Consider the following 14,099-nt stretch of genomic DNA (forward strand, 5'->3'; position numbering starts at 1 on the left):
TCCAAAGGGTAGTGGCTGCATTCTGGTTTGGGTGACTCAGTCCACTGTGGAGACACTGCACAGAGCAGGGGGCACGAAGTTGTTACCCGTAAGTGACATCAGTTTGAAACAGAGACATGCTTGAAGGTCACTGCCCAGAACGGTCAGGGTGGTGGGCAGACCTGCCTGGATATAGGAAGCCACTGTGGGTTGGGGGCAAAGCTTTATGGAGAAAGAGACAAGAGACATTCCCAGGAGACAGACCACCCCTGTGGGGTGCTCGGCACACGCCCGCATCTCCTTCTGTGTTGCTGCACTTCCTCTGGCCCTTGCCCTCTTCGCTTAGCTGTCTTATTACGTTCTCTGTGGGTCAGGATTCTCTTCCCTGACTTCCTAAGAGTGTCCCCAGACTCCCCGGGGCGGGGGCCGGGGGGCTCAGTGGAAGCCAGCTGAGACATCTTATCTTCTAGCACAGGACAGGGCTGAGCAAGGATGAGGACAGAGAAACAGCAGAAAAGACCCCAGTGTAAAATGACTCTCTCTTTGGGGTTTTTATTTTTTTGAGGTGGGGCGGGTATTTTGGCCGCATCGAGTAGCATGTGGGAATCTTAGCTCCTGAACCAGGGATTGAACCTGTGCCACCCACAGTGAAAATGTGGATTCTTGACCACTGGACCTCCAGGCAAGTCCAATGACTCCTTGTTAGGAGTGCCAGGGCTTTGCCAGTCATGTGCTGTGAAATGCTTCTGAAACCATGGGTCTCCCAGGAACCGCCCGGAACCACCACTCCACTCCCCTAACGCTTGCTGTCACTCACACCCCTTCTCTCTCACCCTCTCTCATCCCTGCCACCTCTCCCTTACCTTCCGTCCCTGTTTCTTCCCCCATCACGGAGCAGGCTTCTCGACCTCTCTGGAGTTTTCGATCCCACTTCATGAGTGGGCAGCTCGTGGGAACTCGGCTATTCTCTCACCAGAGTTGCTGGTGTTGGGCTGCGATGGCATGAGCTGGAGGCACAGCCACCTTGTCCGTTTCCAGGGCCCAGAGCTTCCCTGAATTTACAAGGGCTCTGCAGTTGATTTGGGGTTGAAAATGCAGCTTTTGGAGTGGGCCTTAGAGATCGTGTAGAGGTAGAAGGGAAGTAAAAGCCTGCATGCGTCAGTTGCAGAAGTTGGATTTCATTGTTTTTCCCTTTGAGGGAAAACTCCTCGGTGACAGTAATGGGGGCTCATCCTTAAGCATGAGGAGCATGGAGAGATGAGGAGGGGGCCCTGGGGAGTGAGTCTCCTCCAGCAAGGGGGCCTCCATGGCCTGAGTGACTGTGAGCTCCTCGCAGGGCCACTGTCTTCAGGGGTAGGCACTGTTTGGGGTCCGAATCCAATTATTCCTCAAGTTCTTCTGGTGACTTCTTAACTATCTGGCCAGAGGGAGCTTGCAAAGATAAAGCTTGAAACAAGCATTTTTGTTTCCAAACACTGAAAGGAATCTTATTAAAAGAGTAAATCTTATGCAGAGAATTGTAAAGAAAGTGAAACTTGCCCATACTCTCCATCCATTAGAAATTACCAACATAGAGACTTCCCTGGTGGCCCAGTGGTTGAGACTGCCAGTGCAGGGGCTGCAGGTTCCCACAGGGAACCCAGAGTGGGTGCATGAGATCCCACATGCCTCATGGCCAAAAAAAGCCAAAACATGAAACAGAAACAATGTTGTAACAAATTCAGTAAAGTCTTTTAAAAGGGTCCGCATTAAAAAAAAAACTAAACAAACAAAAAAAACTAAAAAAAGAAAAAAATTTCCAGCACTGTTTCATTTCAGTTCAGTTGCTCCAGTTCAGTTGCTCAGTCCTGTCCAACTCTTTGCGACCCCATGAACTGCAGTACGCCAGGCCTCCTTGTCCATCACCAACTCCTGGAGTCTACCAAAACCCATGTCCATTGAGTCTGTGATGCCATCCAACCATCTCATCCTCTGTCGTCCCCTTCTCCTCCTGCCCTCAATCTTTCCCAGCATCAGGGTCTTTTCAAATGAGTCAGCTCTTCGCATCAGGTGGCCAAAGCACTGATTAGTACCTTTATATAGTTTTTCAGTCTTTTTCCATCCACATAGGTAAATATTCTTTTAAACTGGTTACAAGCACACTGAACTTTATACGCTCTTTGATTTGACATAACATTATGGCAAGCAGAAACTTTTCAAAAGCACTTGGGCTTTCCTAGCGAGCATATGCTCCGCAAATATTTCTGTCAGCCACCAGTAACCGAATGTAAGAGCTCACAGTCTACCCAAAACAGAAGTTGTGCCAGTCGGAGAGTCCTTTGATCACCATGCAGTTAAACCTCGACAAAATAGTGTAAATTTATACAGACTAAAACCGAACTGCTTGAAAAAAATTTAAAATGCTTTCCTAGATTGCTGTTGGGTCAAGGAAGAAATAAAGAGCACAGTAACAAATATGTAGAAAGCATTGGAAACCGGAGTGCCACATAAGCACACCTATGGGAGACAGCTGGCACTGTTCTCATAGCCTTATATATTTTTATTATTAAAAAGGGAAAGAGAAAAAAGAGACTTAAGTATTCAGCCTGAGATCTTAGGGGAGGAAAAAAAGAATAAAAAACAGCCCCTAAGGAAAATGGGAGGGGGAAAAAAGTAAAAGGCAGAAATAAGTGAATTAGAAAATAGAAATGCAGTGAAATTAGCAAGTATATTCAAGAGCTGATTCTGTGTTTGAACCAACAGTAAAGTGGCTTAACCTTCGGCAAATCTATTTGAAAAATAAAAGAGAAAAGAAAAGAAAATAACAGTAGAAATGAGAAAGGGGACATTGCAGTAACTAGAAAGGTTTTAAAAAATGAAAATCTGTGCACACTAGGCTTAAATTTGAAAATCTCAATTAAATGAATGCTTTTCTGGAAATGGATGTGTTAATTGAGAACAAATTTGCAATCGTTATCAAAGTGCTGCCCTCTCTACCTAAAGAAGACACCAGTCCCAAGTGTTTTTGCTAGGTAATTGTTTCAAATTTGATAATATTGTTAATGTTAAGCTATTCCACGTCTTAGCAGAAAAGATGGAGAGCTCTCCAATTCATTCCACAAAGCAAAATCAGCCTGATATTAAACATGGCAAAGAGACCATGTTAAAGAATGAAAATGCTAAGAAGAAATAGAATTCAATAATATATTAAAGAAGTCATCCACCAAAACCCAATGGGGCAAGTAGGGGGAAATTGTCAATACTAGAGAAGCTTAATATAGTAACTGCCTCATGCTAATGGTTTAAGGAAATAAAACCAGATTGATTCCAATATATGCAGGGAGATAATTGATTAAAATTGAACAACCATTTCTAACTAATCAATACACCAAAAAAGGAGTAGAAAGGTGTATTTTTAGCTTGGTTAAGGATATCTCTTTCAAACCAATAGCCAAAGTTATAGTTAACTGAGAAACACTAGAGGCATTCCTGTTAAAACTAGTAACAAAATAAGGGCTTGCCATCACCATCACGGATTAATATGGCTTTTAAAATGCTAATCATCACGATAATACTGAAACAAATACATTGTAAAGAGTAAGCATAGCAGTATGTACAGTTTATACCAAATCTTGGTCTGGAGTTTGATTTCCAAAGTTTAGAAATAAAAAAGGTCATCAACAAAATTCAACAGATTTGACTACATTTTACAAATTTTAACTTCTGTGTCAATTCTGCAAAACACTTGAGAGCTAGAGGGAAAAGATCATCTCCTAAGACACTTAAGGGGTTAATATTTTAATTCCACCAAGAACCTATACATACCGGTTTTAAAAATCAAGATTTAAACTAAAAGGCAAAGTGAACAAACTATATATAATTAGCAAATAAAAACCCAACCCAAAGAAATGCCAGATGGTATGTTCTATGAGGTTGGATCAACTCACCACATGACAGACACAGTATTGAATTAATATTTGTTAACTATTGAATTAATATTTGTTGAACAAATAAATGGATATAATGCAAGTTTTTAAAGCATGATACCATTTTTTTTAACCTTTTGAATTAGCAAGAGGTTTTCCCTGAAGGTTTTATTATGAAAAATCTCAAATACATAGAAAAGTTGAAAGAACAGTGCAGGAAATACTCATACACCTAAGACAGGATGTAACAGATGTGGACATTTGGCATATTTGCTTCATCTGTACATGTATGGGAGGGATTGGGGGCAGGAGGAGAAGGGGATGACAGAGGATGAGATGGCTGGATGGCATCACTGACTCGATGGACATGAGTCTGAGTGAACTCCAGGAGTTGGTGATGGACAGGGAGGCCTGGCGTGCTGCTATTCGTGGGATCACAAAGAGTCGGACACGACTGAGCAACTGAACTGAACTGTACATGTATATATTTTTTTTTTTAACCCCTGAACCATTTTTTAAGTAAGTTGCAGAGTACTTATCACTTCCCTCCTGGATACCTCAGCTTGCAAATGCTTCATCTCCCAGGATTTGGCGATCTGTATGGAAGGTGGGGGAAGTTGGCACTCTGTGCTCTGAGGGTGTCTGCTGATCACCCCAGTCCTTGAGAAGGCACCAAGGAGTCAGTCAGGACCTTGTGATGTTTAGGAAAAGAGAAGGCACATAATTATTGAGCATTAGGCTCCTTGCGAGTTGTTCTACTGATGGTCTCCTGTTAAATCCTCTTCACAACTGTGTGATGGAAGTATTATGCTCATTTGGGGGGAAATTGAAGTCCAAAGAGGTTAGTTCAGTAACTTGCCCAAGTTCATAGTGTGGCAGTATTTGACCCAGGCCTGTCTGACACCATCACATTACACGCCAGTTGCTGCTTCCCTCTATCTTTCTGCATGAATGCATGAAGGCGTTGAATGGGCAGGGTGGACAAGTTGGAAACACCCTAAGTGTCCTTCACTGTGAGAATGGGCAGGCAAGCGGTGATCTGTGCACTCCTGCACATGTTCTGTGTTTATGAGTACGGATCATTGGTTCTGAACACGCAACATGGAAACTTGCTAGTGTCCAATCCAGGGAAAATAAGCAGGACACCAGGCTTATACACTCCATGATTAAAACCGTGAGAAAACCATATGCTTGAAGAGGACCAGAAAGAAATAACAAGAATGGTTGAGTTAGGATGAGGAGTATTAATTTTTTGTTCACTTCCATAACTCTTTGCAGGGGGTGATTTTATGAATTTTATAATGGAAAATTTTAATCAAAACCAATTTATTCCCACTTGAAAGTTTTGTAAGCTTATGGCAGGGGAAGACTCTGCTTCATTTATTGCAGTTCCTTTATTTTCCAGTGCCCAGCCCCATGCCTGGCATATTATGGACATAATAAATGTTCTGGATGAGTGCCCACTGTGAAACCTCTCAGAGGGGCTCAGCCTAGGAACATGTTTGCAGGGAACTTCCGCCAGCCAGCTGGTCTCCCCGAGAACAAGTGCAGGCCAGGTGTGTGTCCAGGGTGGGGTATTTGCCAGGTGCTTGGCCCTCCTGGCCCAAATGGAAAGTCTCCACCAAGGTGCAAGGATAATTCTAGCCAATCAGCATCTCCAGGGTATTTAGTGCTAACAAGAACCATCTGGGATAAGTAAATTCCAGCGATGGAAACAGATTTTATGTCATCTCAGACTTTCAAAATTCATCATGACTATCTGAACAGCTACCAGGCCAAGTGCACTTACAAAGACATTCCCTCATTTAATTTTCACAACAACCATGAGAATTGGCGAGTATTATCCCCATTGTATGGATGAAGAAACTGAGGCACAGAGGAAAAGAGGCATGAGCCCCCGGGGCAAGTCTTGGTTTTTCTAAGAACTTGACTTTCGGCAAACAATAAGCCGTCTGGGCTTTGATTTCCTGGTCTGTGGACTACAGCTGACGCTAGTTGACACTGCTCTGTGTTGGGCCCAGCTAAGTGGAGAATATGAGACCACCTTCAATAAACAAGCAAATTGGATTTATTCCACGGGTCTCTCTGTGCCAGGGCTTTGTAGCGCTAGCACTTGCTCCAGTGGAATAAACCCAGTTGGTTTTATTTGGACCCATTTTACTTTACCGAGACCAAATCTTTTTAGCCACTGGTTCTTTGGCAGAAGGGCAGGTTCAGTGGCCACACCATTTGTTATTCCCTGCTGGAGGAAACTGGTTAAAATGCAGTTCCCTGGGGACTTCCCTGGTGGTCCTGTGGCCAAGACTCCACACTCCCAAAGCAGGGCGCCTGGGTTTGATCCCCAGTCAGGAAACTAGATTCCGCATGCTGCAACTAAGAGATCTCACATGTTGCAATTAAGACCCAGCACAGCCAAATAAATAATTATTAAAAAATAAAATGCAGTTCTCTGTGTCCAGCCCCGAGTCTGCAGGATCTGGGCGGGACTCAAAAGTCTGTATCTTACAATGCCTTCGGGTGGTTCCCAGTTACCAGTCTTGTTACAGCCAACGTGGGCCAACTATGAACTGCTGCAGCAGCCTTTCTCTTCTGAGATTTAACCTACAGAGATGCTTGGGCTGATCTAAACCCAAGCCTGTTTTCATCTGCAGGAATCCAATGGCGCTGTGACCCTGTCTTAAGAACTGCAAATTTTGTGCTCTGTTCTGAGCACTTAGGAATTTCTCATTGACAGAACATTCTCTTCACATCTCAGCTTCATGGAGCTCAGTGCGTCACGTGTTGCTGAATGTAAATTCCAAGAACACTTAAGAAACTTTAATGTATTATTTTCTGTTTTTAAGAGAGAGGAGAGGCAGGAGAGATGACTGGAAAATCAACCACCCTTAAACAGTGGTGACTACGAACACATGTTTGAAATATTAAGGGCAGATTTGAGGCTCTATTACCTATGAGTAGAATTTTCGCCTAAGAAGAAAGATATCCCTCTGCATTTAAAATTCTTGAATTTATAAACATTCTCATGCATTCTGAGGCCAGCGCCATGTAAAAGGACTGGCCATGGACCATTGCTGGTCTGCGCAGCGTTACCCAGCTCAGAAATATTGAAAATGAGGCTTAGAAACTTACATAGTTTCATGTTGCCATGACGACATCCAAGTGGATGATTGACAGCTGCATCTTGATCAGAGTGGACTGAGATGGGCATCACTGACTTCATGTGACAGGTGGTGGGACCAGGAGCTGCTTGTTAGTGTTAATTCTTCCAGGGATTCAAATAAAACGGCTCTTCAACTGCAGGAAGTTTGAGAAACACATGCATGTATATGCTCAGTTGCTCAGTTGTGTCCGACTCTTTGCAACCCCATGGCCTATAGCCTGCCAGGCTCCTCCATCCGTAGTGGTATGTTTAAAAGTGTACTCTTAAGCTGAAGAAGTGGAAAGCAAGAGAGTCAGGGGAGAAGTGGAAGACTGCTCGCCCCCACCCTCCAAATCTCAATGGGTCAGTTCATGCAGAAGGGCGTCCCCTGCCGCACTAGCTGGTTCCTCACTTTTGAGCCCTTCCTCTCATGCCGTCGGAGTCCTTTATTTTTTACATAATGTTTATTTGACTGCACTGGATCTTAGTTGCGGCTCACAGGATCTTCAGTCTTCATTGCAGCACGCAAAGTCTTTAGTTGCAGCATGTCTGATCTAGTTCCCTGACCAGGGATCCAACCCAGGCCCCCTGCGTTGGGAGCTTGAAGTCGTAGCCTCTGGACCACCAGGGAGTCCCCCTAGGATTCCTTAAAGCCCTGGTCTTGGAGTCTGTGGGAGAGATCTGTTGGTCCAGGGTGGAGTAAGATGGTTTAAGAACTGGCCTTTGTCGTCCTGCCAGGCCTAGCCTTGAAAACTCGGGCACCGTTAGCTGTGATCTAGGTCCTCTCACTTTGCTTTGCAACTTGGAGTTTAGAAAACGGGAAATGACAGCCCCTCTTGGAAAGGTTTTCATGCAAGATAGAAATAACATGCAGGAGGGGCTCCTCACACTTGGGAGAGGGTGGGTGCTTTGTGTTGTTCTGTCTAGGTATTTGAAAAAGTGGTTGCATTGTGGGTCTCGAGGAAGTTGCCAGCTGCCCTCCCTGTTTCCGAATTCCTGTGCGTGTGTGTGCGCGCGTGCGCGTGTGTGTGTTTTCTGTGCTCTTGGTGGTGGTGGAGTGGAGTTGTCAGGAAACAGCCATCAGTTTCCTGCTGATTAATTCAGTTCCTGGCGGGTGCTCCCTCGCAGGCCTGGCCGCCTGCTTCCTCCGCTTACTCTGGATGGCCCCTTCTGAGCCGCCTGCTTGCCCTTGGCCCAGACACGATGCTGCCCGCTGAGCCTGGCTTTGTTCTCACCATGGGCGGGGTGCTGGGACCCAGATGTCTCTGGTTTGGCAGATGTGATCCTTGGTGCACCTGGCATCTGTGGGGACTCAGGTGTCTTCCATGTTACCCATCAAGTTGGGCTTGAGAAGTGCAATGATCTGATTGCAAGCCCTGGGAAATTATGTTTTTAGGGTCCTCTGCCCCTTCAGAGGAGGAGGCCTGTTGCCAGGGATCTTGGAAAGGACCCCAGGCAAGAGCAGTGGACCCCAAGATTTCCCTGCCGGTGGAAGGGTAGTCTGCAGGGCCTCTGCCTGTTGTCTTCAGAAGGGAAGTGCTGGCAGGGGGAGAGGCCCATATTGTATTGGGATTTGAGGGTCCCTAGCCTGCATCCTGGGGGGGCACTCGTAGGGGAGGGAGCCTGGGTTAGGCTGGGTCTGCCTCAGCCCATCACTTGGAGACCTGGTAACCTCACGGTGATCTCACGAGCACTGTGGGAGCCACATCTCTAGGGGTAGATGCCATCCTGGGTGACATCTCCACTTCACACAGTGAAGGATGTGGATGGTTGAGAAGGTGGGCTCTGAAGCCTCATCGGGCACCAGCGGAAGGCGGGTCTCTCGGGACTGGGAGGGTTTCGTTAGGCTGCCTATGCTTTCCACACGCAGGGCTGGAAAGGTCAGTACCACTCGGTGCCTGGAGTATGGCCGGCCCTGACCACCTCTGGAACAGTGACATGTACAGCACACGCAGGGGCACAGTTCCACACACGTGTCATCTGAGGCTGGCTCTTTGGAGGGGGAGGCAGGGAGCCCTGTGCTTACTCCCACCCTGTGGCTAAGTCAACACGCCGGCCACGTGTTTGGTTAGCAAACAGGGAGCAGCAGTCAGAGCCGGCCCCTGCCTTCCTGATTGTGCCTTTCTAACAAAACGTCCTCTGGAAAGGACAGCCAGCACCGACCACGCGGTGTGTGTGGGCCCTGGTACAACCTGGAAGTGAGGGCCCCTTTGTCTGAAAAGTAGTGTGAATTCCTAAATGGCTGCAGCCAAGCATGATTACCAGGGCCCCAAGGGACAGCGTCCCGAGGTCCATGTTGCCCAGTCTTGTGAGCTGTTTTTTCTTTCTCCCTAAATATTCTATGTATGTATTTGGCTGTGATGGGTCTCGGCATGCAGGGTCTTTAGTTATGGTGTGTGAGCTCTAGTTCCCTGACCGGGGATGGAACCCAGGCCCCTGCAGTGGGAGTGCAGAATCTCAGCCACGGGACCGCCCAGGGCTGCAGGGAAGTCCTAACAGCCTTGTAAACCTGTGACTGAGGCCTCAAGGGTGGCAGCAGTGAGCTTCTCTTCATTAGAGGAGGGGCTTTCTGCCCAAACCCAGCTGTGGGTTCTGAGAGGCACTGTCTCCACTCTGCCCCACAGGGCAGCTCCTCTCAAGGGCTGGGGCGGTCCCCACCTCAGCTTCTCCTTTCTGTCCCTCCCTCTGTTTCTCTGTAACCTGAGAAAGCTCTGAGGCCCTCCTCCGCTCCTTCTTTCCTCCCCTCCCCTCCCTTCCATTCTTGCTGCCCTACCCACCTCCCTCCACCTCCATTTCTCTCTTCCTCTTTCCATCCCTTTTATCTGGGGGCAAAACCCTTCCCGTGTTTGCTGTGTAACATTTTCCACCCATTCATTTGGTGCTGTTTGATTTCCACGGCCCTTTGAAGGGCAAAGGAAGGGTGCCCCTTCGGATTTCCGAAGCCTCTCTCCGGAGTGGCCCAGGCGAGCACCTGCCCCCTACCGAGGGACGGGGGATGTCCCGCCAGTGGCCTCTGGTCGGGTCCAGATGGTCTCTGCCCACTGGGAGTCTGGAATGAATTCTCATTGTTAGCATTCGGCACTCACTGCCTCCGCTGCACGTTCAGCTGTCAGCGCTGCCGGCCATGGTGGAAAGAAAGCCCGTCCCGTTCTCCCCTGTGACACCGCTGAGCCCTGGGGATGGACCTGACGGTGGCTCCCAAGGCTGCAGCTTCCAGGAGGGCCTGGAGCCCCCAGTGCAGGGGTTGGGGTTGGGCGAGGTGCAGGGGGCCGGAGTGCAAGGGGTTAAATGAATAAGCCTGGTGGGACCCTGTCCCGGCCTCCTCACCCCCTCTGCCCAGTAACCAGAGGATCTTCAAAGCAGCCATTGGCTCATGTGTCCTCTCCTAAAAGCCTCCTCAGGTTTCCCACTGCCTCTGAAAGGCACCCGGCCCCGTGTGTGGCCTTCCCTGGCCTTGCCCCTCTGAAAGGCAGGCAGCCCGGGATTCTGAAGAGATACTTGAGGCACAAGTATCTTGAAGAATGCAAGAGGTCTGGGAAGGCGCAGGGAAGGAGAGGGTTGGTTCCCAGGCAGGCTTCTGAAGGTGGGCTTCGGGAGAGGCTGGGGAGGAGAGGCTGCGGGGCTGAACTAGAAGTAAAAGTCTGCCTCAGCTCCGAGGACCTGGTGCCTGGGAGATGGACTCTACCCGGCTCACATTTGGACCATTGGAGTGGCTTTTAAAAAATCACCAGTCTCTGGGGGTGAACCATCCTGGAATTTGCGTTTGCTCCCCCGAGGCCACAGGTCCAAGAATCTCTTAGAACACTTTGGGAGGCAGCTACGTTCACCACTGTACCACCAACACTGCTCTTGATGAACACTTTGGGAAGGTGGCCGGACCCAGTAGGCAGACATGCCAGGACAGGAATGCGCTAGGACTTTTCTCCGTGCATGGGAAGGCCTGTCTTGCTCACTCAGCTCTGAGTCCCGGGCCAGGATAAACCGGGAAGCTCTAAGCAGACTGCAGTGACTCAGATGGTAGAGAATCCGCCCGCATTGCAGGAGACCCAGATTCCACCCCTGGATCGGGAAGATCCCCTGAAGAAGGGGATGGCCACCCACTCCAGTATTCTTTCCTGGAGAATCCCAGGGGTTGCGGGGCTTGATGGGCTACAGTCCTTGGGTTCACGAAAGAATCGGACATGAGGAGCAAGTAACACAAGCAGGCGTGGGGCCCTAGAGGGGACCTTCTTCAGAAGGAAACAGGCCCTGTCACCAGCGAGGACCGCCTCTGGGCAGCAGACCCTGGGGTTTCAGACCTATGCCCCCCGACCTGGCTAGGTGAGAGCTGCCTAGAACGTGACAGAATGATCCCTAACAGGCGTGCCGTGGTTCTGACTGACTGCTTCTTTGGCACTCATAATCCCCACAATTTACATCCTTTTCTCTGACCTTCAGATCTTTTTTTTTTAATGTGGACCTTTTTTTTGTTAAGTCTTTGTTGAATTTGTTACAGTGTTGCTTCTGTTTTATGTTTTGGATTTTTTGGCCTGGGGGGTGTGTGGGATCCCTGCTCCCCGACCAGGGATCAAACCCACACCCCCTGCATTGGAAAGCAAAGTCCTAACCACGGGGCGGCCAGGGAAGTCCCTTCTCTGACCTGCAAGTGAGGGATCTGTGCTTGAAGGGGAGGGGGCAGAGCTTCCGCCCCCAAAGAACTGGGGACCTAGGGAGGGATGGTTTCAGGCATAAAGAATTCAACTCTGAATGTTGTGTTTCCAGACCTGTAAAGGAGATAGGTTTGAGGGGGGCAAAGGGCCCCCTCTTCTGCCAGGGGAGGATTCAATGAGGAGACAGAGAAACAGGTAGGACCTGAACGTTTCCACCCTCCTTGACTGCAGGCCTGGCTTGCCTGCTAACACGCTGGGCTGAGTGCTGGAGCCGCTAAGCTCTGCCTCGGCTCCCAGGTAGCTAGGTAGGGCGGGGCTGAGTACCCCCATGTACAGTCGCAGCATTATTTCCTCCATGAACAGATTGGGATGCACTGCAGTGGCCCATCTCTCTTTAGAAAATTTTTTTTATTAATTTGGCTCTGCCGGCTCTTAGTTATGGCATGTGGGATCTAGTTCCCTGACCAGGAATCGAACCTGGGCCCCCTGCATTGAGAGGTCAGAGTCTTAGCCACGGGACCAACCAGGAAAGTTCCAGTGGCCTATCTCTTCATCACGAGCACATCACTTTCTTCACTGGGCAGGTTGGGTACCAAACCAAGATAGGCCCAACAAATGCAAAGAACAAGTAACAACTCGCCTGCGTGGTCTGTATCCTCACCACTTTTTATTTTGAAAATGTCAAGCCTAACAGGAAAGCTAAGAGGCTGCTTCTGGAGTCACGATCATTACCATTTTGCCACATTTGTTTTATCTCACTCTCTTTCAAATGGTTTTGCTGAATCATTTGAAAGTGAGTTATAGGCAATATGCTGGTTCACCCTTGAAAAGATACTTTATCAGGTGTCTTTAGCAGGGACAAGGGTTTCCTCTACATAAGTACAGTACCATCATACCTAAAAAACTACAATTAGTCAATAATATCTAATAAACAGTCCTATGCAAAATTTCCCAGTTGTCCTCCAAAACTGTCTTTTTAGGTTCTTGATCCAAAAAGGTTCGTGTGTGGCGTTTGGTTGTCATATATTCTTAGCTTCTTTCTATCAGAAACAATCTCCCTCTTTTGTGTGTGTGAATGTGTGATGCTGGCTTTGAAGAGTCCAGGCAGGCCTTGTAGAGTGGATCCTGGCTTTATCTGATTGAGAACATTCAAGTAGAAGTTTGCACGATTTTGAAACTTGCCTGAGACTTGCTTCGCTGTGTCTAAAACGTCCTAAGGCAGAAGGTAGTGAAAGTGTTAGTCGTCCGTGTCCAACTCTTTGTGGTCCCATGGACTGTAGCCCACCAGCCTCCTCTGTCCATGGAATTCTCCAGGCAAGAATACTGGAGTGGGTAACCATTCCCTTCGCCCAGGGGATGTTCCCCACCCAGGGATCAAACTTGGGTCTTCTGCATTGCAGATGGATTCTTTACCGTCTGAGTCACTAGGGAAGCCCAAGGCAGAAGGTAGAGTTGGGGTAACTCCCTTGTCCCCTGTGCCCGTGTGAGTCATGGGGTGTCCTGTCCAGCCACCCACAAAAAGAGGTGGCTTTAGTAACATTACATTTGTAAAATGCCTCAGCTGACTTTCGACTTTCTTTAAAGAAAGAATGGTTCACTTGATTCAGAGCAAGCCTAGCTTGATTGGGCAAGGTGTTATTTAGCAGGTGGGATTCTGAAAGGCTGAGTCTGTACCCAGGAGCATGGCATGGGCAGAAGTGGCCCAGAGCCCAGCCCTGCTGACTCACGGCCGCAGTGGCAGCTGGGAGACTGGGCATAGTTGATGCCTTTGTCGTGTCAAGTTACATGGTAATGCCCCTGAACCTCAACCCTGGACCCAGCAGTGCTAGACCCTGAGTGCTAGACAGCACCTGTTGTATATACTCAGATACGCTCTCACCTGTCTGGATGACTCTAGGTCATGGATCTGAATCTAGTGACTGGACGGTGCTCTCAGGTATTGTAGTTGCTTGCCCTACCCTCAACAGCCCCAGGCTGCCATTTGGTCATCATTTTTTAATACATATTATTATTTATTACACGGGTCTTCGTTGCGGCACACAGGATCTTTAGTCGAGGCGTGGGCACTCTTAGTTATGGCACGTGGATCTAGTTCCTTGCCCAGGGATGGAACCTGGCGCCCCTGCATTGGGGGCATGGTGTCTTAGCCACTGGACCACCAGGGCTAAAATTTTTATCCTACACCCTTGCTGTCAGCCCACACAGCCTCACCAGAGCACCTCACACTGCCTCGCTCCTCCTCCTGATTTGCAGCTTGCATCTGCTGTGGTCTGGGAAGCCAGAGAAAGAGGCTTTTTAGGACCAGGTCCAGAGGCTGTGAGCGAGGGGCTGTGTCCCCTCGAGGGGTGACTGTGACACCGAAGGCCCCTCTTGGAGGTGCCCACGTCAGGTTTACTTGTATTAATAGATTTCCTGTGCTGTGGGAAT

General features: G+C 48.5%; 1 protein-coding gene across 5 annotated transcripts in view; it reads left to right on the forward strand.

Moving 5' to 3' along the window:
• Nucleotides 1-14,099, forward strand: part of ZNF710 (zinc finger protein 710) — a 74,786-nt gene that overhangs the window by 22,292 nt on the left and 38,395 nt on the right. Inside the window, exon 1 of one of the 5 annotated variants that reach the window (XM_042235089.2) lies at nt 1-14,099. This exon is cut by the window's left edge and continues 20,301 nt beyond it; it is cut by the window's right edge and continues 16,179 nt beyond it. The exons of the other annotated variants lie outside the window; for them this stretch is intronic. The gene's annotated coding sequence lies outside the window, so the exon portion shown is untranslated. 5 annotated transcript variants of the gene reach the window in all.

Source organism: Ovis aries, chromosome 18, assembly GCF_016772045.2.
Source record: "Ovis aries strain OAR_USU_Benz2616 breed Rambouillet chromosome 18, ARS-UI_Ramb_v3.0, whole genome shotgun sequence".
Classification (NCBI taxonomy): Eukaryota; Metazoa; Chordata; class Mammalia; order Artiodactyla; family Bovidae; genus Ovis; species Ovis aries.